The sequence below is a fragment of the Pleurodeles waltl genome, chromosome 5, assembly GCF_031143425.1.
Source record: "Pleurodeles waltl isolate 20211129_DDA chromosome 5, aPleWal1.hap1.20221129, whole genome shotgun sequence".
In the NCBI taxonomy this organism is placed as follows: Eukaryota; Metazoa; Chordata; class Amphibia; order Caudata; family Salamandridae; genus Pleurodeles; species Pleurodeles waltl.
In genome coordinates, this window is record NC_090444.1 from 1,477,706,324 (window position 1) to 1,477,730,767 (window position 24,444).

Consider the following 24,444-nt stretch of genomic DNA (forward strand, 5'->3'; position numbering starts at 1 on the left):
TTTGCCTATTTATGTATCTATTGCTTTTGGAAATAATCTGTTGTTGAGCAGGTTTATACTTTGTAGCAAGTGTACTACTTTCGGTATTCACAGATTTCTGGCCTGATTCAAAAAGGTAAATTTACACGAGATAGTAAGTTTACCACTTTCTCAGAATTCACAAACTACATGCAATGTTTTAAGACTCTGTACTCTCAATACTTATGTGTGCTGAGTTCTCTGTACCCAGAAACTCTTCAGTCGGGTATAGGGATTGTGAAATAAAACCCTGCACATAGTTTGAGAATTGCATTGTGTACAAAACACATTACAAAGTGCAGTTTGACATCTTTCTTTCTGAGGGTAAACTTACTACAAAATTGTAAATTGCATGTTTTCACCCCTAGAGTAATTCAATCACTTACTCTTGTGTAGGTGGGTAAAGTCCCTCACTAAACCTCTCCCTGACCCTCTGTAAACCTTTCTACTCCTCCCTAATCCCATCTACTTTCTTAGCAAGTCCACCCCTTTTATCACCCACTTTCTTTTGTCACTTTTACATTTACTACTAAAATCTTTACCCACATGTGTGGAGACTCTGCAGTCGACTAAAATCTCTTCCCATACGAGTAAAGGGGACAATTACATTTTGTGGTACATTTTATAGTGCTGCAAAACACACTAAAAGGTATAGTTTGTGAATCAGGCCCCTTGTGATTGCCTTCATCAAAGAATCCTGAATAAAAGTGCCCTTTACTGATCACAGCATTCACATTCCTGCTAATTCATTCTCAGAACAAACAATGCCGACCATACACAACCAGATACAGAGAAGTATATTTTGAGGTCACCTCTTCTATAAAACAATGGTATGGCTTCAACTCAAGATGTTATTAAAAAGTTTTAAATAATGGAACGGCCAGGAGTCATTGTTATTTTGCCCAATAACATTAAGTGCACGATTGAGTTTCGATCCCAAAGCTGGTGTTACAAAAGTAAATAGTCAGACACAGCCTATTCTGTTCTGCTAGACAGACTTTAGTTGGAAGACTGGTGAATATAAACTTGATTCATAAACTGTGATGTACCTTTCGATGTATACTGCACAGGCAATGTTCGAAACAAAACACATTCATGTAAATATAAATAGACGTAAACGAGTGAGCTCCGTGCAAGGTGGCCATGTTTTTAATCTTCGTTGACTACTATTCTGTTGTAATCCCACAGAAAATACTGACACAACATGAATAGAGGAGAAGGCTTATTCAAGGAGAAACTGCTCCGTGCAGCATCCCCTCACCAGCCTGTCATAGTAACTGACACAGTGACAGAATGCCACATAGGCCCACACACTAAATTCCAATCATCACATTCTAATTAGACATTCCTTAAAGGTACGATACAACACATCTTCCCCCTTTAAACAAAAAAAAATAATAATAATAATACAAAGGAATACTATCCCACAACAATAAGAAAATCATGAACAACTAACAATAATGTACATTAAACATTCAATTAACTCATAAGTTCTCTAAAATACTGCAGAGTCTAGCAAATTCTCTGACTTTGGTGAATCCACCGCTCCATTATCTTTCAAAATCTTTCAAATACACCGGGGTCTTGTGGCTTCTCTGAGTTCTCCTCAATTCCCCGGACTCTCCTCTTTCATTCACATTCACACTACCACTCACATCAGCATATTCACTACCAACATTCTTTTGAAGCAATGACTCATCGTCCATCACCATATAACTGCTGCAGCCATACTCTTTTCTACCACTAGCAGCATCGGCACAGCCATTCTCTTCTCCAACATCTACTGCATAGGCACCACCATACCATGCCACCTTCTGCAAGTTCGACCTCTCATTATTTTCCAAAATGACAAAAAAACAATGCACCTCCCTTACTTTAAATGGTCCTCAGAATTTTTTCCATTTCCCTGACTTAATCTTAATTTTTACCCAGTCACCTCTCTGAATCTTGCTAGCTCCTTTTACACTGGTCGTACAATTGTTGTTTTCTTCACATTTTCTCACAATGATTCTATTGTTATTACCAACCTTTCCCGAATTTAAACCATTATCCAACCAAGTCCTCATCCATGCGAAAACATTTTCGTCCCCGCTTTTCTTCCTCTCATCAGTTTAAAAGGAACCTTTCCTGTAACACCATTCCTTGTTATACGATAAGCTCAAACCATGTCTGACAGCGTGGATTCAATTCCATTACCATTTGTCAAAGCCATCTGAATCGCTCCCTTTTGGCCGTCTCAACTATGCCATTTGCCCATGGATTACATAGACATGTGCGAGAGTGCTTGATACCCTCTTTTTCCAGAACATTTTTCATCTCTGCTGAGACTAACTATATAACATTCTCTGTGATGATTCTACAGGGATAACCTTCTTCTTTAAATACTGTTTCCAAAAACTTTATGGTAGATCCTATGATAAATCTCACTACTAGCCATTTGGAATGAACATCCACCATAACCATAGCGAACCTCAAAGGAGCACTCAAATGTGCCAGTGGTCCGATAAAATCCACACACGTGCTATGCCAAATCTTACCAGGATCCTCAATAACACCACCAAGAGACTGATTACCAACCCTTAACCTTTTCGCACTATTTTTACACATGCTACACTTCTCAACCCACTCTTTTACATCACCATCCATGCTTGGCCACCCAAAACTTTCTCTCAACCTCCTTTTTGTTAATGTTTGTTCCAAGTGTCCCTCGTGTGTCAACTTAAACAAATTTAAGTGCAAACACAAAGGGGGAATGAACTTATCCCTCTCATCAACACCTCATTCTCAACTATAGACAATTCACCTCTCCTAAAGTAGCATCCTCCTTCATACTTGAAAACCATTTTATTTTAAATAGCGCCTTGTATACAATCATAAACATCTTCTATGCTTGCTACTACATCTCCTCTTCCCCTCCTTTCCAGATTTGCCTCATCCACATCTTGTAAACTAACAGGCATACGAGACAAACAATCCGCTTGAACATTACGTAAGCCTGGAATATGTTCTACGACATACATGTACTCTTGTAGGTGTGAGGCTAATCTAGCTAACCTCACAGACCCTTTTCATGCACCACCTGGTGCTAATACCTTGACCAAAGGCCTGTGGTCTGTGCGTAACATGATTGTCATACCCCAAATATATGTGCGGAAATATTCGAACTCCCAAGCTGCGCCCAAAGCCTCTTTCTCAATGACAGAATAATTAAGTTTGCTGGGAGTGAGAGATCTTGACACAAACGCAACTGTCCTTTCTCCTCCAGTTCCCAGTCCTACAGCACTCGCATCCACTGTAATAGCAGTCTTAAATTTTACATCAAATGGTACCAAAACAACAGCATTATACAATTCTTCCTTAATAACATTAAAACACAATTCCTGTTTTTCGCACCAAATAAAAATATTTTTTTTCTTTAACAATTGTCTTAAATTATCAGTATTATCAGCAAAGTTCTGAATAAACTTTGAATAATATTCTATGAGGCCCGTAAATGACCTCAATTGATCTTTGTTATTTGGTGGACGGGCATCTTTGATGGCTTTTAACAAATTTCTCTTCAGTCTTACCCCTTCCTTAGAAAGTGTATGCCCCAAATATTCAATCTCTTCTACCAAAAACTTAAATTTTTCTTTTCTGAGAGTCAACCCTGCCACCATATGTTTCTCAAACACTAGTTTCAACTTAATGTTATGACTGACAATTGTTTCCCCAAATACAAGAATATCATCTTGAAAAAACATAACATTGTTCACACCTGAAAACATTAGACATCATCCTCTGAAACACACTCACAGCTGATGATAACCCAAAAGGCATTCTATTAAATTGAAAAATACCTTCTGAAGTTATAAAAGCTGTACATTTTTTTGATTCATGGTGTAACTTAATCTGATGGTATGCACTTTTCAGATCGTGTTTACTGAAAAAACATCCACCCTTCAACAACAATAACATTTCATTGACATTCGGTAGTGGGAAGGTGTCAGTTATTTTATTGTGGTTCACACTGCGCAAATCCACACAAAATCTTAGATTTCCATCGGATTTTTTTGTAATAACAACCGGCGAAATCCATTCAGAGCTTTCTACTGGCTCAATAATACCCTTGGAAATCATATCATTAATTTGTTTTTTCATTACTATAGGAACCTTTCTCAAGGTATGTTGCATGGACACAGCATTTTTCTTCATGTGCACATAGCCTTTCAATTCTCCAATGTTTTCCGAAAAAACATCCTTTGCACCTTCAATGATCTCCTCCACTACCATGACCTGAGAAGGGGTTCTTGGGATGATAACAATATGAAGATCATACTGATGCCGCCACCTTAAAATGGGAGGTCCAAACTCCGCCACATACACTTTGCCTTCCACAGACCGATCCTGAAATGTTATATTCGCTACCATGTATCCAATAATGTCAATTTTGTTCTCCTTGGTAACCACCTGGATTTATATCCTTGAAGTATAAGTCAACATCAGGCCATTTACGTTTCACCATACTCTTAGGTAGCATATTGTACAAGGATCCTGAGTCCACCATAAGTAGTACAATTCTTTCATTAATTACAAAATTCGCTTTGGGTCTGGTAAGCCTCCCCGTATCAGTGTGTGGGTCTCCTACAAACAAAATTCTGTCTTCATCGTACTACTCTTGGATAATCAAATTTGATTGATCTTGTACTATTGCTACTTTCGATGATGAAGTTCTCCATCCTTGAACGAAATCTACTTTGCATCCACATTTCCTGCATTCTTTTCCCCAAACAATACAATGATTGAAATCCGCATTATGTGAACTACTGCCAAACCTGAAACATACTTTTACATTAGACATGACGTTGCGCATTGCTTTGTTACGATTATTAAAGAATCCACACTCAGAAGAATCCTTTTTTATACAAAAATGACATCACTGTTACATGCGTCTTTTTTTCCCATCTCTTTCATGTAATATTCTGATTGCTCCACTACTGAAGCAATTTCAATGGCATCTTTAGGTGTTGGATTCTTTGTTGCCCAAAACTGTTCCTGTATTTTCTTGTTATTGCATTGAACAATACTTTGATCCCTTATCATTTTGTCAGACATACTTCCAAACTGACACTTAGTAGATAACTGTCTCAATTTATGAAACAAAGTCATCAATAGACTCTTCCACCTTTTGAGGTTGTGTATAAAACTTATACCTACACATAACCACAATAGCCTCTTTTGAAAATCTTTTTTTAATCTTAATTTTGCCTCCTCATTAGTTATCACTGGTAAGTATTTAAACACATGTTGACCTTTGCCCAGTACACTCATCAAAATGGCCCTTTTCCTTGTAGGTCGGAAACTTTGGCCACCCAATGCTTCCAAATAATCTTCCAAAATGTCAAACCACTCTTCCCACTCAATATCTGGTGAACCAACATCTTGTAAAAACACTAGTGGTACAATGATGGCTAAATTGTTTATTGTGCGCAAATGTTAATTATACTTCACTTAGTGCTGTAAATTATTTGTTAAATACGTATTCAATGTGATATGGGTCTTTTTCTTTTTTTCAAAAGCAGTCCTATTTCTGTTTTAACAAACTGAGGAGTGCAAATTGCAGGAAACGTAGTCTTTTGTTACTTTCTATGCTCCACCGTTTCAGTCTGTGGCATAGGGTGGGCAAGGAAGACACAGAACTTGAGGTGATCCTGAACTTGAATAAAATCAATATAATATTGCTGTTGAAAACAAAGCACATGTTGTTAGTGCTCTCACACTGTTGAGCTGTTGAAAAGCTGTAGCGCGTGTCAAACAAACAAACGTGATACCCGCTAGCGTGCTTATAACGTTCTCACCCTGTTTAGCTGCTGGAAAATTGTAGCGCATGTTAACGAAACACACGCGGTATCAAAGAGTTTTTGGAGCGTGTGGTCTAGGTACTCGTGCCAAAGTACGCATTGACCAATAACACGTTAATCCAATAACATTAGTTCTAAAAGCTTCTGCTCAAATAGCGTACTAATAAAATTCTTGGATATGATAATAAAAGCTCTCACTTGTTCCGTCATAGCGAATAGCATAGAAACGTTTCACTCGTTCCGTCCGTTATAATGAAGGATGCCGATACTAAAGATGAAGACTGCACGCGTGGTCCTGTTGCACTAACCATTCCCCAAGCTGGTGAATCGTCACTAAATTTATGTTATGTTCCCACATAAAATACCGACACAACAAGAATAGAGGAGAAAGTTTATTCAAGGAGAAACGACTCTGTGCAGCATCCCCTTACCAGCCAGTCATAGTAACTGACACAGTGACAGAATGCCACGTAGGCCCGCACACTAAATTCCAATCATCACATTACAATTAGACATTCCTTAAAGGTACAATACAACATATTCTTCTGTAACTAATTTGAATGCATCAGACACAAGTAGCAGGTAGCAGGATCATCCCAGTGGTGTCCAAGCCACATTTCCCGAAGGGTGGTCCTAACATGTGCTGGTTAACGGTTCTTAGTAACTGCGCTGGAAGCCAAAAAAATCCAACATGGCTTCAGGTATAGTTCCCCATTACAATTTTGGTTCCGATCGCAGCCAGCACAACATGAGGCATTATCTGGTGACATCTGATTCTATCAGAAAAGCAAAAGATCCAATGCGATTTTAGGTTCAATGCAGGGCACAGACTGAATCAATATTATATTATGTTTAATAGTAAATAGATTGTCATCTAACTACATTTAAACTGAAAGTTTTATTAAAAGAAAATCAGGCTAAGATTTGACTTAATACACCCAGAATCTTATGGATTTTTAAAAAATGATGTTTGGTTTTTTTAAACTTTTATTTTATTGGCATTTCAAATGAAGTTCAAGCAGGTATAACATAATGCATAATACATTGTTTGACATACTTCTTGACAGTCATAGAAGTGACACATTTAGGCTTCACAGGCAAGTGAACTTACAGCATAGCATAGTAGTTCTGTTTTGTCGCTAAAGTTCACACCCCTTCTTTAGTATGCCAGTGGTACTCAGTTGTTCAGTGGTTTTTAATAGTAATCGAGGGCAATGGAGGAGTGGGAGTGGCAGTGTTCATGACCCTTAAGGCCACTGTCTAATGCCTTCAGCAGTGCGTATTCATGCTCTCTGGGGATTACCAATCCAATTCGATATCTGCAATGCTTATTAAGAGAGTCATTCAAAGATGAAGCCAATAATATAACAAAGCAAGAAAAACAAAACAAATAATCTGCCCGTAGTCCTCATATTTGTACAAGCAAGCTGAGTGCCGACAATAGACATTCAATTCTCTTTCGAGCACTGTCCCGGAGTCTGTACATGGGTAGAGTGTGCAAGGGGGGAAGCCACCCACCTATGTGTCGTTCCCCTGGGGGTCCTGGAGATAACACAAGGGTACACTCCCTACATCCCTCTCCTATAAACTTGTTGTAGTGCTCCCAGTATCACTCTTTTGATCAGTGTCTAGTCCTGCAGCACTGTTTTCTCAGCTATCCATCACCTCTGACCACAGTGGGGCCAGTGGCCTACGCCTCATCCCTTTGCCTTCTTCTCTCTTCAAGGACCTCTCCTCCCCTCTACCCCACCTCATGACATCTTGTGTCCAAGTTTTTAGGCTGGGACCCTCAGCTTGTTTCCATGCCATTGATACTCTATGCTTAGCCAACACCAAAGCCAAATCAACAAATCTGTTGCCCACTGTTTTGGGCCATGGCCGAGTGAATAACCCCAGGAGGCAGGTTTCCATTGTAGCCTCTAGTTGTCTATGCAGTGTATGGTTGATTTTATGAATGACCCCCTTCCAGAATTCTTGAAGCTGTGGACAGCCCCATGTCATTTGTCTAAATCCTACATCCAACAATTGGCACCGTGGGCAACCCAACCCAGCCGCCCCGTATATGAGCGTCAGTCGCCGCGGGGTTAAGTAAGTCCTATGTGTGTAGTCATATTGTATATATTTTAGTCGGGTGTTTCAAGAGACCAAGGGGGTGTACTTAAGAATCCTATCCCATTCTCCATCAGTGAGTTGTCTATCTAGATCCTTCTCCCACATAGCCCATAGAGCATCCAGTGGGTTATGTACTATTGCCAGTAGTGACCTGTAAAGCCAGGAGACCAAATGTGAGCCACCCCCAATGGACAGCATGGTCTGTTAGGCCTTGTTGTGGGAGGTTCACCCTCTATAACTTTCCAGAGTGCCCAGATATATCCTATTATCGTCTCATATGCCAGAAACTGTCTGCAAAGCAGACCAGTCTGCTCTGTAAGATCATCAAACGGGATCAGCGAAACTTGACTGTACAGTGCGCCCAACGTGTGCAGGTCTATGGCCTTCCACCAGTATAGTTGTCATTTTGTAAACCAAGAGAGGGGGTTGCTATGTGGCATTACCACTAGGGGCATATCTGGCGCATAAGGAACTTCTGTGTGTGTTTGTCTAAGGACTCTCCGCCAGTTGGCAAGAGCCGTCGTCAGCAACACTCCCCTCTTAATGCCACGTGCGGTAGGCAAAAGCAGCCCAGCCACCAGTCCGGTGCTGCCGGGATCTCCCCCGTCTGCTGCCAGCTCCGATAGCCCCACCCCACTGAGCCACCGCGCAAGCCATTGTAACTGGGCTGCCAGGGAATAAAACTCAAAGTAGGGGACTCTGAGCCCCCCGGCATCTCTGGACAGTCTCAGAGTGGTCAGTGCCACTAGTTGTCATCCACCATCCCAAATCAGCTCCCTAATCAGCATGTCCAGCGGTCGAAACCAAGAGGGTGGAAGGGTGATAGGCAAATTTTAAAAAGTACTGTAGCAGTCTGGGCAGCACAACCAGCTTAATAAGAGATACGTAGGCCAGAGTCGGTAAGTGCAGGGAGCGCCAGAAAGTTACACTGGTCCGCAATGCCCTAATCGCTGGGCCCAAGTTACCCTCCCTGAGGTCCTGAAACTCATGGTAGATCCGAATGCCCAGACAACGAAAGGTATGTGGCACCTAAGATACTTCCTCCGGACAAGAAGACAGTCGGCTCGTTGCACGGACCGCCGGGAAGACATACGTTTTTTGTTTATTTAGTCAGAGACCACAACAGGCCCGAACTCATCTAACAGCTGGAGTACCCGAGGTAAAGTTTCTAGCCCAATGTGGAGGTAGATAAGTAGATCATCTGCATACAGGTAGACTATATGGAAACTTCCACGTCTGCATTTGTCCCATTCTTGGGCCTTATCTCGAAGTCTCGCCGCCAAGGGTTCTATGGCAATGGCGAATAGCAAGGGGGATAGAGGGCATTCCTGCCGGGTTCCTCTATATATATCATAGCTACAGGATATCGTTAGCCCCGTCTTGACTCTGGCTGTAGGTTATGTGTAAAACAGCTTAACCCAGTCACCCCAAGCCCTGCCCAATCCCAGCCGCGACATAGTGGCATCCAAAAATTCCCAGCTCACCACGTCGAAGGCTTTTTCAAAATCCACTGACACAATCATTTCTGCCAGATGAAGGGGATGAGCATCATCATAGAGCAGGGAATATTACCTATGGAGGTTATTGGAGGTACTGCGGGTGGGAATGAACCCACTCTGGTCCCCATGTATGAGGGCGTTCATGTGGGGCAGCAGTCTTGAGGCAAGGGCTTTACTAAGGATCTTGAAGTCGGTGTTGAGCATGGACAGAGGCCTGAAGTCGGTAACCCTTCTCTCCACCTGTGTAGTCTTGGGTAACGGGATCACTATGGCTTCACTGGTCATGGCCGGCAATAGTTTGGTCTCATAGGCTTCAGCATACATCTCTGCAAACTAGGGGCCAGGACCTCGCAGCCCAGTTTATAGAACTCCGAGGGCAAGCCGTCAGCGCCCGGAGTCTTACCCGCCGCTAGCATTTTCATGGCTGCCTTAATCTCCCCTACGGAGACCTGTACACCCTACCCCTCCCTATCCTCGTCAGTCAGAACAGTCCGAGGCAGTACAGACAGGAAGCTCTCCATTAAAGTAGCTAAGTCCATGTGAATGGAGTTATACAAGGATTTATAGTAAGCCATGAACTCAGCATTGATCTGAGTAGGTGTGTAAATAATGTTTCTCTCCCTAGTCAAGAGGCGGGTGATCGGTGCCCCCCCCCAATCTCCAGGCGAATCAGCCATGCCAGTGGCCTCCCAGCTTTCCCTTCCTCGTCATGCACTTTGGCCAGATAGGTCCTGTAGTCATTGCATCTGAGGCATTCTAGCGCTGATGATTTTTTCTCCCTGAGCCCCAGCAGTTTCGCCTGTGGTTCTGGTGAACCATCTAGGTCATTGTCACTTCTATGTAAGTCATCCTCTAAGTGCATAATGTCCCGTTCAAGGTCCCGACGGATACCCACTGTCTGCCCAAGGCAATGGCCCGCACCACTACCTTTAAGGCCTTCCATTCAATGCCCCTACTGGACGTTAAGCCCGGGTTAAGTGTCAAATATTCTGACAACCTATTTAGTAGTGTTGTGAGGAATAGATCATCTTCCAACGCTGCTGAGTGTAAGCGCCATGTCGGGAAAGGTTGGCGAGTCTCCATCGTGGTCAGATGGATCAATAGCAGACTATGATCAGATACAGTCCAGCCAAAGTATTCAGATTGCGTAGCCGATGCACTAAGAGAGGTTGAGAAGAGCATTCTATCTATTCTAGTGTGCACATGGTAGAGGTGGGAATAGTATGAATAGTCTCAACCAAGAGGGTTCTGAAGGCGCCAGATATCTACCAGGTCCCAATGTGAGATCCAGGTCGACATGCCCTTGGCCACTCTGACACCGGTAGAGTGGTCCAGATCAGGGTCCAGTACCCCATTGAAGTCTCCCCCACGTAGGAACAGAACATTAGCAAAACGTGCCAACCGGGCAGATAATGTGTGTAGGAACTGAAGTTAGTCCTGATTCAGGGGCATATATACTGCCTAGGACCAGCGGCCTGCCATATAGTCGACCCTCCACTAATATATATATCGACCCTCCTTATCTGTGTCACTATTAATGAGGTCAATGGGGACCCTTGCTCTCACCCACACCGCCACCACTCTTGCATAGGCCGAGTATGTGGTTGCAAACAACTGCCCCCGCCAACACCGACAAAGGCAATCCGCTTCCACCTGGGTGAGGTGAGATTCCTGCAACAGGGCAATCTGTACCCCGATGTTGAGGTTGTTTGCGCTCCCCTTGTTTGGGGCCTGCAGTGCCCGCTCGGTAGGACTCCAGCCATGTCCATACTTTATCAGGTTCCTGGAAGAAGTGTGTGGTACCATCTAGTATAATCTTCAATTTAGATGGGAACAGCAAAGAATAACGGAGCCCCTCCTCCCGCAGGGCTTGTTTTACCTCAGGAAGGTGGCACATCGAGCTTAGACCGCCAATGTAAAGTCTGGGAAAAAAGTGGAATGGCCACCTTCCACCTGGAAGGGGCCCATCTCTCGGGCCATCTGCAACAGCAGGTCACTGTCTCAATAATGCAGAAGCTTTGCTACTATCGGTTGGGATGGTCTTCCCGGGTCTGGCCTACGAGTCGGGACTCGGTGTGCTCTCTCCACGGCAAAGAAGGGCATGAGGGGGCGTTCATTTATAATGGTGCGCAACCAAGTTTCCAGGTAGGCCACTGCATCTGTGCCCTCAACGCCTTCTGGCATTCCAACAATTCGCATATTATTGCGCCGACTGCGGCCCTCTGTGTCTTCCACACTTCGTTCCAATACCTGAACCCGCTCAGATAGGCAGGTGACCTGAGTCCGGAGGGCCCGGAGTGTGGGCTGCAGCTCCTCCAGAGATGTTTCAGTAGCTTCAACCCTGTCTACTAGCTTATGATGATCTGTTCGTAAGTGACTTAGTTCAGAGGAGATCTTTCCAATTTCCTGACTCAGAGATAGCTTAGTGTCCTCAATTGCCCCAAGGATCTTATTCACGGTATCCTGCATCATGGATGGCGCTGCACTCTCCTCATGGTCACCACTAGCCAACTGGGAGACATGCCCCTGCTCCGCCTGGGGCATTCCCTGTATTTTGTGCCTGAGTTTTTCCATAGTTAGTTAGGCTCTGGGAGCAGCTGGGATTCACCTCTGTCCAATACTCAGTAATGTGCATGAGCCTCGCAGCATAAAGCACCAGTGACCTTCCATTTGCAGACCCCTATACACAGCAAAATAGTTCCTCCACTCAATGCTTCACGTGAGGGTCAGTCCTGCGCCATCACAGCCATTTCCGCGCTGGCATCTCCCATCTCCACCTGAACGGGGCTGCCTGACATGCAGGGGATGTTATGGAGGCAGCCACAGCCCTGGGCCCCACACCAGGCACCCTCAGATTAGACCTTCCAATGTCTGTATGGGGAAGGGGCAAGGGACACCCCACGCTGTCCACGCTCCTCGGTGGGGACCTCTACCCCCAACGCCTCCCTGAGCAGGGTGTCGCAGAGTCTAGGGGTCTCCCTCGACCACCTCACTGTCTCCTCACCTCATTTCAGGCACTCTCTATGCTCCTCACTTCCACTCCTGTGAGGGGCCGCCTTCCGTTGCAGCACTGCCAGTGCTGTTATGTAGGGATCTGAGCCGGGCCTCACTCCCAGTGCCTCCTCAGCCGCGCACAGGGCAGCATAGCGCGACTCTCATTGGGGCCGCGCCGATGCTCCGACGTGCCCACACCGCCAGCTGCGTCTGTCCTGCCGCCCCACCCCCGTGGGTGCTCTGAGGGTTGGCCGGGCCCCGCCACCAGTGCCTCTCTCATCACAGCCGGGGGCGGTGCACCGCTCCCCACTGCCCCGCTTCAGCTCTCAGGTACTCGCCAGGTACGGCGGCATGCGTATGCACCGCCCGTGTCTCCACGCCGTCAGCCTCTCCCCGTTCTCTCGGCCCACGCGGTAGGCCGGCCGGGGCACCCGCCCAACTTGCGCAGCTCGCGGCAGCACCCAGCTCTTCCAGAGACTCATCTCCCAGGTCTCCCCTGACTAGCGGGCACCCACCTGCTCAACGTATCACTGGGGGCCCACCAACAGCCTGATATTGTCAGGATTTTAGACGGGCTGGCTCGGAGCTCCAGCTTTAAGCACCCGCCATCTTAGGCAGTCAAGCTCCACCCACTTAATTAAAATTATTTTAGTGATGAAATTACGTTTCTGTGCATTTTTAAGAGATGCTTAGTTTATGTAGATACTTATTGCATATAAACCAACAATATGCTATTTTAAAATGGAAATCTTGATAATGAGAAAGGTATATGTAATTAGTCTAGTTTGCTTCACAGTTATAATGAATAAAAACTACAAGAAAACGGAAACATCTCCGCATAGCTATAATACATTTTTCATTCATTCTTAATTTACCAAATAATGTAGTTGTTTTATTTTGAGCAACTTAAATCTTTCGACTTTAAGACCTCTTCAAACGCTTATTTCTCCATAATGGTAGATATGAACAAATGAGATAAGGAACGCTTTATTTGAATTCAGGGAAGTACCAACAGTTTATCATACTCTTGGCCTGTGCTGTGTGATGTTCCACATAAAATAGAATAATTCTAATGTAAAGGTGAGTTCATAATATATGTTTAAATTTAAAGCTGTAGACGAGTTAGGAAAACGACTCTGTATAGTACGTTAGTTAGGAAACTTTGGTGCAACTTCAAGCAAATGTGTACCCTACCAGCTGTAGCTCACAACCTCGGAGGAAAAGGTGCATTTTTTGCATGTGCCAGTTTTCAAACAGAAACTACACGAGTGCAAAAAAAAATGTGCAATTGCAGAGCTTGCATTTTACCCCCAAACTGCTTGTTGCAAAATGCGTGCTACTTGCTCCAGGGCGGGTTTATTGAAGCTGAGAATCAGATGGCATGCTTTATTTACAACAAACAAATCGTGAGATGCTAGCCTGCTATAGATCTCCTTCCCGTTTCAGATGAAATGCTGACCCAGAGGAATGTGCAAAGTTGGCAGGGCACAGCGATGCCCCAGGTAGCCCTACACGCCGTGTGTACTCCTGTTCTAATGTAAGCCATGGTAGGTGGAGCGCAGAAATGTATTTCTCTCACTAATGAGGACATGGGAGAAGAATATAATTCAATGCCTTCATAGGTATTGGACTTGTGAGGTCCATACTTGCCACTTCACCTTCCCGAGTGTTCAGATGAAGGTGCACGAAGGAGTCTGCTGGCTGACATCAGCAGGTTTTTCACTGTGAACGCCTATGGCTCGTGGGAGCCATTGGATGCACCCACTGCTCCAACATTCTAGCATGGCAGTTAGGAAACGCACGTGCAGAAGCTGTGATTGTGATGTGGCTCTGATAACGCGTCCAGCCCTTATAAATTACCTGTACCTGGACACGTTGGAGGTCGGTGAATCTTTTAACCGAGTCGGGCTCTCCTCATCCTAAAATAGTCGAGTCACTCAGATCAATAATCAATAACTATTGCAATCGGTAATCAATATTCAATTAATAGATCAATATAGCACATTGGAAATCAATAACAGTTGGTATTTCGGCGCACCGCGACCTTTCAGTCATGAATAACCACACCAGTTTATTAAAAGTTAGTGAATTTATTTCTCTATATTAACAAAGCTAACACGATGTATATAAGTCTCAAAACCAAATGATATATGTATATGAACATTACTGGCTGTCCATAACGGCGGAAGAAACGCAATCTACACAAAATCTGGATAATGATACACTCAGTTATGGCAATGCAAATCACTAATATGACTAACTGTATTTGACTAATTTCATACATTGGTCAGCATAACAAGATTTCAATTTAGCATGTTACATTGAATGAATACCTCGACTAACCTCTAATTAGCATTGGCATGTGGGGCTTCATGCAAAACAAATTTAGTCAACACAAATTTGGAAAACTTCTAGCTAGGACCCTATCAAAATAGCAGTTGGTACCTAAAAGGAAAAACACAATGCATAATACATTTATCCTTTCATATTTACCAAATACAATCAGCATTCAAGAAAAGTCTTCGTCCTTCAGGTACCGGTTCGATCAGCATGGGGCAAGTTTCAAAGGGGCAAAGTTAAGGGCAAGCTTCTTTGCAGCGGCAAGGAGAATGGGGCAAAGTTACTGCATGGGCAAGACGGGGGAAATCAAAGTTAAAGTCTCTAGGGTGAGAATTCTTAAAGTCTCTTTCTCTCAGATAGAGAAAAGGGCATCAGGGTGTCGTCCAAAATGGAGTCTGGCATCTGGCTTCAAACTGGCATCGAGGAAAATGGCTGACTTCTCTTTGTCCAGTGGGTTTAAGTAAGAAACATTCCAAATACTGCAGGTCTTCCATTGGAGGGTTCATAGGTTGGCTTCAAATTGTCCAATGAAAATTGTCTTTTACTAGCGCTCATTTATGCATACACTGTCCTTGGGGCCTTGGAACACAAGTTGTAACATGGTTTGCCAATTATTTTACTATCTGTACCTTCATTGTCCGCACCTGCAGACTGACCTTGTATCAAAGGGGATGAAACCGGCCTAGTTCGAAACCTTGGAGATAAGTGTATCAGTCAGCTCTACTGGAAAATTACAACTTCAAGCAAGAATATGTTTCATTAGTTCAAGGAAAAGCCACGCAGTTAGAATTTGAGACCAGGCAACTAGGCCAAAGCCTGTACTAAATTTAAGCTAAGCAAAACAGTTTTCAAACAAGAAATCATGGCATACATTTGCAACTATGACGGATTACTACATTTTCAATACTTCATGATTAATAAAGCTCGTTTACAATGATGGCGAACTACCCTGAGGGCACAATTTCCCTCGTACATTATTTTCTTTACTAAAATCACACTACATTATACGTTTTGATTACACGATATGTATGAATATATGTTGGGCCCTCTTTTTCTGCGTCATCAGCTCTCAACACAATAATTGTGTCCCATGTGGCTAAGCAAATCTGTTCTTTTAAACGTAGTCAGCGCTGCCGTTGTGTGATCTGCATAACAAGCATCCCCGTTATTTGAGTTACAGACACACTGTGAAGATGAGTGTGGCCAGCCACAGGACAGAATGCTGATTATGTGACTGTGGGTATAATATTCTGTGTTTAAGGTTAGCATCTATGTAAGCAAGCATGTGATAATTTTAAAGTATGTCAGGATGCTCACATTTCACTCTATTTGGCTCCACCCTTCATTGTGATGTGCTATCCGGCACCGTTTTTCACAATTGGTCTACATCTTATTGTTTAGATTCAATTTGATATAAATGAGGATTCCTTGATACTAACCTACAAAGACCCCCTTTGAAAATTCACCGTTTATGGCGAGCCATGAATATCAAGGGCAACTTAGAACTTTGTATGATAACAGAAAATACAAATCTCAGACCACTGGATTTGAGCAGAAACCTGTGAATAGTTTTGGCATTCATCATCACCCCTCATGGGCTTCAAAGTGGTATTATGAAATTAAAAGCAGCTAGACTGGCCCACGTCAAAGAGAGTTCATGACCTGCACATCTTTCTGAGATTAGCACATTTTTAAAAAAGGTTTTAAGCAAGATTCTTTCAAAAATAATCACCAATCACTTAATTATTGAAGAAAGATGCATCATATCAATGGACAGGTGAAGCAGAATCCTTTATGAAACTGAAATAATGTTTCACAATGAACAGACCTTAAGACATCCTGATACCACAGAAACTTTCTGTCTTACCCCTGCCACTGTAATATGTGCTGTTCTGTCACTGCAAATGTATACAAAAAGTGATAGAAGGAATGCTTGAAATAATTTCAGCCAATGGTAATTACCCTGGGTCACATCCCAATCTATCATTATTTTCCACACCATGCCACTCAATATGGACCCAGCCATATGCAAATCAGTCTTGACCCTGCCCCAATAGGAACAGTCTAGCCCTAACTGCCAAGCCAGGTCCTCCCCAAACCAGAACACAATTAAAAAAATAAATTAATTGGGATGCCGCCTAATACCTCACCAGTGGCTGAGATTAATTCAAGCTTTCCATCCAACACCTTGTTTTTTCATTCTGTCACTGCAGCTTATTACTAAAGGGCATTTTCATCCAATATTCAAAGAACAAGGTCGGTCTACCCACCAATTGGCACCTCGAGACCCTTACAGGAGAGTAGTTGTGCTTGGTTGATTTGAAGTAGATACCAAGTCTCATCAATCATCAAAATTCATATTGATATCTGTTGGAAAGTGGGTTATTAGTAGTGAGAAGTGGGGACCTACCACAAGTAACATAGTCACACTCACACTGTAAGGTTCAGACAGGGTCTTAGTAAATTAATTCCTTGTGCAACCCCTGGTAGCTGGCAAAGAGCAGGCAGGTGTGTAGCGCATTTAAAAACACCAATACATTAAATAAATAAGACACAGCACACAATAAAAATCCAACAGCAATTTATAATTATAGAAATATTTTTATCTTTAAAATGACACTAAAATGAATAAATCCAATGTAGGGAACCTGGGATATCAAGTTTTAAAGAATAAACCAAAAATGTGCTTTCTAGTGCTTAAAAACCAATAGCATCAACCGGGGACATCTCCTTGCGATTTACCAAGAACAAGTCACAATTTGAGGCCAACTGCGATGAAGCCCTGATTGGATGCACTGAGCGCGAGGCCTCCGTCAAAGATTTATCCAGAGCTTTTTCTCTTGTCGTCGGACGAAGCTTCTTGTCATGCCGGGCTTTGATACAATGTCATTGGCTTGGCTCAGCATGACTGCCCGGTCAACTTCTGGAAGTCTTCTCAATGGGAAAAAAGCTCCAGAGCTTCAGCAGGGTGAACCTGAAATTCAGGCCAGGTCGCCGTTCGACATTGGCGGCTTGACTCTCATCGACGGGTTGGTCACCTTATGAAGTTTTTTTCCTAAAGTTCTCCAGTCTTCTTCAACCTTCTGGATCTCCTTCAGAAGTCCTCCTTTGGGTCCCCAGTAGTCCATAACACCAACCAAGGGTCTAGAAGCTCTGAGATGGTCCTTAAGATGTTGGGCCTACATTTCCCAGAATGCACCTGGGAAATCCTCAAAAGTCCAGCTGAAGGTGGTCAGCTCTGTCCTCCTTGGTGGGGATAGTGCAGGTGAAGCTCTTTTAACTTGTTGAGGTCATAGAGTCCACTCCTTCCCACTTTTGAGGCCAGGCAAAGTCCTTAGAGTTGTAGTTTCAAAGTGGGCAGCAGGAGCAGTCATGAAGAGTGCAGTCCTTTGGGGTGCAGACCGGGGTTCCAGCAGGGCAGTCCATCTTCTCCTTGTAGATTAGGCAGTGTTCTGAGTTGCTGGGCAACTCTCCCATATTTATCTAGTGTTCCTGGGCTGGCAAGCAGGGGGCACCCCTGACCAATCAGTTGCAGGGTGCCACCCACTGTTGTGATCACTTCCTGTGAAGTGTGGCGAAAATCAGTACCAGGAAACACTATTCTCCAAAAATCCAAGATAGAAGGAGGAAATCCCTCCTTGGAGTTATGATTTGGCTAAGCCATCTCATTGATGGGGCTCCCATCTGGCTTTGGTGGCAGGAAGAGGGGGTGGGGCTGTGTCCTGTCCTTGGTGTCGTATTTCCTTAGAAGACCAGTTTGGCTACTTAACTTCTTCCTGCAACTTACTCTGCAGCTTGCAGGTCTTGTTGTTTCTACATGTAAATTGATATTCTTAATCACAGAAAAGAGGGAGGACTTGATAAAATGAAGTACGGGAAGTTATGCATTCCACTGTTAGCTATTTAATTATAATATATGTTTGTAAGAAATTGGGTTGGTGGTTGACTGGAGTGTGTGCCCTGGTCAAGCAGCAACCACACTCCTTTTCAGGATAAGAAACAAGCAAACCCCGAATGAACCTGTTCTCACGCCCCTGGTTGCTTGGCACCGAGCAGTCAGTCTTAACCTAGAGGCAATTTGTAAAGTATTTTTGCAACACTTCAAATGGTTTTGCAGTGAAAACAGACAAAAAGAGCCCATAACAAAGTTAGAAGAACTGACTAGACTTTCATAAATAAAACAAGACCAAAATCACAACTATCTAATTAGTAGAACCAGAGATATTAAGGGGCATATTTATACTCCGTTTACGCCAAATTTGCGTAGTTTTTTTCGACGCAAATTAGACGCAAAACTAACTCCATATTTATACTTTGGCATTAGACGCGTCTAGCGCCAAAGTTCATGGAGTTAGCGACATGTTTTGGTGTGAACACCTTCCTTGCGTTAATGAGATGCAAGGTAGGCGTTCCCGTCTTAAAAAATGACTCCCAGGCATGTGCGTGCTATTTATACTCCCGGGCAAAAATCACGCCCGGGAGTGGGCGGGGCAAAAAAACCCGCATTTGCGCCTCTTTTTAACGCCTGGGTCAGGGCAGGCGTTAAGGGACCTGTGGGCTCAGAATGAGCCCAGAGGTGCCCTCCCCTGCCCCCAGGGACACCCCCTGCCACCCTTGCCCACCCCAGGAGGACACCCAAGGATGGAGGGACCCATCCCAGGGAAGAAAAGGTAAGTTGTGGTAAGTATTTTTTTAATTTTTTTTTGTGGCATGGGGGGCCTGATTTGTGCCCCCCTACATGCCACTATGCCCAATGACCATGCTCAGGGGACAGAAGTCACCTGGGCATGGCCATTGGGCAAGGGGCATGACTCCTGTCTTTGCTAAGACAGGAGTCATGTTAATGGCGTCTGGGCGCCCCAAAAAAATGGCGCAAATCGGGTTAAGACGATTTTTTTGCCTCAGCCTGACTTGCCCCATTTTGGGACGCCCAAACGCCATTTTTCCCTACGCCGGCGCTGCCTGGTGTACGTCGTTTTTATTCACGCACACCTGGCAGCGCTGGTCGGCTAACGCCGGCTAACGCCATTCAATAAATACGGCGTCCGCATGGCGCTTCAGAATGGCGTTAGCCGGCGCTAATTTTTTTGGCGCAAAACTGCGTTAGCGCAGTTTTGCGTCAAAAAGTATAAATATGGCCCTAAGTTTGAAAGCTTTAGATAAAAGTAGTGCCAAGAAGTAAATAGCGATATTGGCGATATCAGGTCGTGCCAGATCAGGACAAAGTCACAAGCTCAGGTTGACCACAACAACACATGAGCCGGCTACAGGAAGCCCATTAGTGCAACTGAACAAAATCCTGGTTGTGTTGCGTTGAGCGGGTCCGTGGTGAAGATGTGCCACATAGCCAAGGCAAGACATCTGTTCTGAGATGCGTTGAGCCTGCAGTGCAAGTTCCTGTCTAACTTGGCAAGAAAGACTCACAGATGACAGAGTACAGGTGCAGGAGCAGGGTGGTTGGAAGTCGGTTATGTCCCTGAGACTTCAGATCAGGAGGCCAGCCAACTAGTCCTTGGAGTCACTCTGGTTTAAAAAAAGATGCAGGTCCTGTCCTCACCCAGGCAAGACAAGATGGCAGCAGGTCAGCACAGTAAAGCAGACGTCTAGCAGAGTGCAATCCATGAGAGTGGCAGTCCTTCAGCAGCACAGCAGTCCTTTTTCCTGGGAGAGTATCCACAGGTCCAGATGTGTACTGACGTGGTGGTGTCTGAGGTCCAGTAATTATATCTTGCTGCGACTTAGAAGTGGGGGGAACTTCAAAGACATGTATTTGAAGTACACAAATATCATGCCCACCCTGCCCTTCCTCCAGACTAGCTACAGGGACTATGCAGCCCTTTGTGTGGGAACAGAATTCAGCTTATCCGGGTTTAAGTGAGTCTGGGTCCAGGTGCTCCCCCCATCCTGCCCAGGATGGCTCATCAAGTCACACCTAAGCTCCCATTGTATGTGGCTGTCTAAGTGGAATACATTAAGCCAAATTACAAACTACACCACATCATGACCAGAGACAGGCTGCAGGCACCAATGGGTATATTTATGAAAAGGTAGTGCAGTGCAGCCAGCAAGTCACCTTGCTGTGCTCCACTGCATAGCTGAGAAAGGGAAGGGATGTTTGCTGCAGAATTCAACACACATAAAAAAGAGGAAAAAGGAGGAGAAATAAATATATTTTTCTTTATTACGCCTCTCCTGAGGAGGTGCATCTTTTTGGCACATTCCCAGGTTTACTTGTTCTTGTAAATCTCGGAATGCATAAAAATCATGGCTGTTGCATGGAAACATCAAAGCAACACCCACAGAAATGATTCCCTGGTGCAGAGTAATGCAACACAGTTTTTTGTGCTGCATTACATTACTTAAAATTTATGAAGCCATGCATGGCTTCATAAATCTCACTTTTCATTTGTGTCACTCTTGCACCACTTTATGTGGTGCAAGAGTAATGCAGAGGGGCTCATTAAATATGCTCCCAGATGTCTACAGAAAGAAATACCAACTATCTGAAAGTCAATAAATACACAGGGCAACCCAGTCTTCTCTTCCCCCTGGAACTGGGTGCAGACAATATGCAAATAATAAATGCTCTTAGAGGAGTTACTTTGATACTAGATGTGTGCAATCACAATAGTCAAACAGATACAATCTTCAGTAAATGAAACACACAATACGTACTATTTAAATAAATTCTATGAGCAACAGATAAAAAAAAATATATGCAAACACATATATATCCATTGACCATCAACACTGTACATCCTTCTACCTAGATCACAATATATAAATATATGTAATCTCATCCAAAGACCCAGGGAAGAGTTGAAAACCACCCCTTGGCCAAAGTCAATAAATTAATTTACAGTCCAAATAAGTAATATCCTGGTATGTCAATGAGGATGAGATGTCAATGTTTTGGTCTGTAATGGCAATCAGGGGTCTGTCAGACCACCTTCAGGACTCAGTGTTGAGAAAAGATACAAAACCAAAGTCATACCACATAAACCAAATATACGGGATCACATAATATGTGTACCAATGTCTCAAGCTGCTGCCCAGTGCAAAAGAGAAGGAATAAAACCTTCCTATAGGAGACCACATGCGCCTGTCCCCGTGGCTCACTGCTCTGCTATGAGGAGTTCAAAAGTAGAATTTTCAGAATTGCAATTTAAAATTCGACTTCACCATAAGTTAGAATTTAAAATTGTGATTTAAGAGACACTAAACTTGAAATAATTATCTCTTCTCATTTGGAAATTACACTTATAAAATGTAATAAGACAATTATAGTGTTATCCCTTGCAATAGTGAAAAATGAATTTAAGAGTTTGTCACTACCAGGACATATGAAACTTGAAAGTACATGTTCTACTTTTTAAATACATTGCACTTTGGCCGTAGGCTGTCCAAGCCCTATTATAGGGGTGACATATGCATTGAAAAAGGAAGGTTTCGGCCTGTCAAAAGGGTTATTTGGCCAGGTTGAAATGGCAGTGTAAATTCTCCCACAGAGGCTCTGCAGTGGTAGACTGGAGGCATGTTTAAAGTAAAAGGCTATTTAAGTGGGTGGCGCACTCAGTGCTGCAGGCTCACTAGTAGAATTTCATTTACAGGTCCTGGGCATATGGAGTGCACTTTACTATGGACTTATAAGTAAATTAAATATGCCAATTGGGGATAAGCTAATATTACTATGTTTAGAGGAGAGATCGTAAGCACCTTAGCACTGATTAGCAGTGGTAATGTGTGCATAGTCCTAATGCCAGCAAAAACGAGGTCATGAAGGACGAGGAAGTCGGTACATTGGTAGGAAGACCGCTCTAAAGCTGACAGGTCTAACAATCTTGATGAGGATACTGCTAGTACGGTGTGGAATTTCTAGATCTATATAGATGAGATGCAGTTGAACAAGAGACAATGTATAAAAAGTGGGGAAGGTACCCCTTCAATGGAAGTAGATTACGTATTACCTTTCTTGTGATACTATACTAGGTAATAGATATTTAGTGAGATCTTTAATTGGGGAATAGGTATTTAGCAATAACTTTGTAAGTTGACAGGACAACTCAGATTTATAATTGTGACAAGGAAGAGAAGAATATTTTGAAAGAGATTTTTAATAATTATACTTCCTTCATGTGTGTGAATATGAGCAGGAAGACTTCATAAGAAGAGATATATATGATGAGTAATGACTGTTCTCAACTTTAGTTGAGGAGAGTTGATTTGATGAATAAATCATATGGTATGTGTATTATTGGTGGAAAAATAACTTAATGCAACCCATTTTATATAAAACTACATAGGACAAATCATAAATGTGTGGAATATACACAATGGTATCATGGAACTGAATGTATATAGTATATAAAAAGTTTTTTTTAAATATTTGGAGATACATTGTTGGAAGGGACTGAGAATAAGCGTACCTGAAATATGATTGCCCTGAAGGAGGCTGACAAGTTACTGGCTGAAACTATGGATTTTTAGTCAATAGTATTATATAAACTGTTGTAATGCTGCACAGAGAAGAAAACAATGAGATGATATCTGTAATGTGATTTGGAGGTTTAAAAGGAAATGTGTGTACCACAATGATTGTTGCTCTCTCTACCAAGTTTTATTTTTTATCTATATGCAGTACAGGAATGATTGGTTGCTTGGCTAGGATTGTATCTCTAGTATTTTACACAAATTGTGTACATAGCTACAGCAATGAGTTGTTGATGAAGTATGAATTGAAGCCATGCATTGCTTATTAAATACAAAGAAAAACATGTTTATGAAACAACAATAGAACTTAAGACATCCTGGTACCATAGAGACTCTCCATGCTGCTCCTGACTCTGTAATATGTGTTGTTCTGTCACTTGCGAATATTACTACTGTGCAATTTTGTCAATTATTAAAAGAAAATAGTTGCTGCATCCTCCAAGAAGATATCAATCCTCGTCAGTCATCAAAATGTATATTGATATCTATCAAAACCTACTGCAAAATATACTACTAAACTATATTATTATTTCAAAAATGTTTATTCTATTACCTGCAGGTTGGAATCACTGGTCTTCGGAGTGGGAAGTATGTGGCCTGGGAGCAGGATTTGTTTTCTAGCACCAACAACTATATTGCTCATGTTTAACCAGATATGATAGAGGTATCTTGTGGAATGAGATGAGCAAAGGTCACCAGCATTTATGATGATGAGATGAATTAGAGATGGGAGTACTTTGAAATGGGAACTGATAGAGTAAAATTGTTCTTTTCCATCTTCCGTAGAATGGAACTCTTGGACCTTTGAGAAGCAAAAAATAGGAAATCAAGAAGAAAACAATAGATTCATATCTGTAATGTTATTTGGACATTAAAAAGAAAAAGTGCATACCACAATGAGTGTTGCTCTTATTACCAATCATTTTTTTTATCTATATGTAGTATGTGAATGATTGGTTGCTTGGATAGGCGTGTATCTGTAGTGTTTCAGACAAATTTTGTATGTCTCTACATTAGTGAGTTTTTGATGAAGTATGAATTGAAGCATGCAATGCTTATTAAACAAAAAGAAAACATTTTTAAACATAATATGTAGTTCAGTTATATCGTTTTGTGGCAAGATTGATAGACATCAATATACATTTTTACTT

The 24,444-nt window shown here is 42.8% G+C and overlaps 1 long non-coding RNA gene across 1 annotated transcript in view; it reads left to right on the top strand.

Moving 5' to 3' along the window:
* The window catches only part of LOC138296539 (uncharacterized), a 45,626-nt gene extending 21,492 nt beyond the window's left edge, over window positions 1–24,134 (top strand). Inside the window, exon 3 of the long non-coding RNA XR_011203855.1 lies at window positions 23,853–24,134. This is a non-coding gene — a long non-coding RNA (uncharacterized lncRNA). The remainder of the gene's footprint in view (window positions 1–23,852) is intronic.
* Window positions 24,135–24,444: the final 310 nt, after the last annotated feature.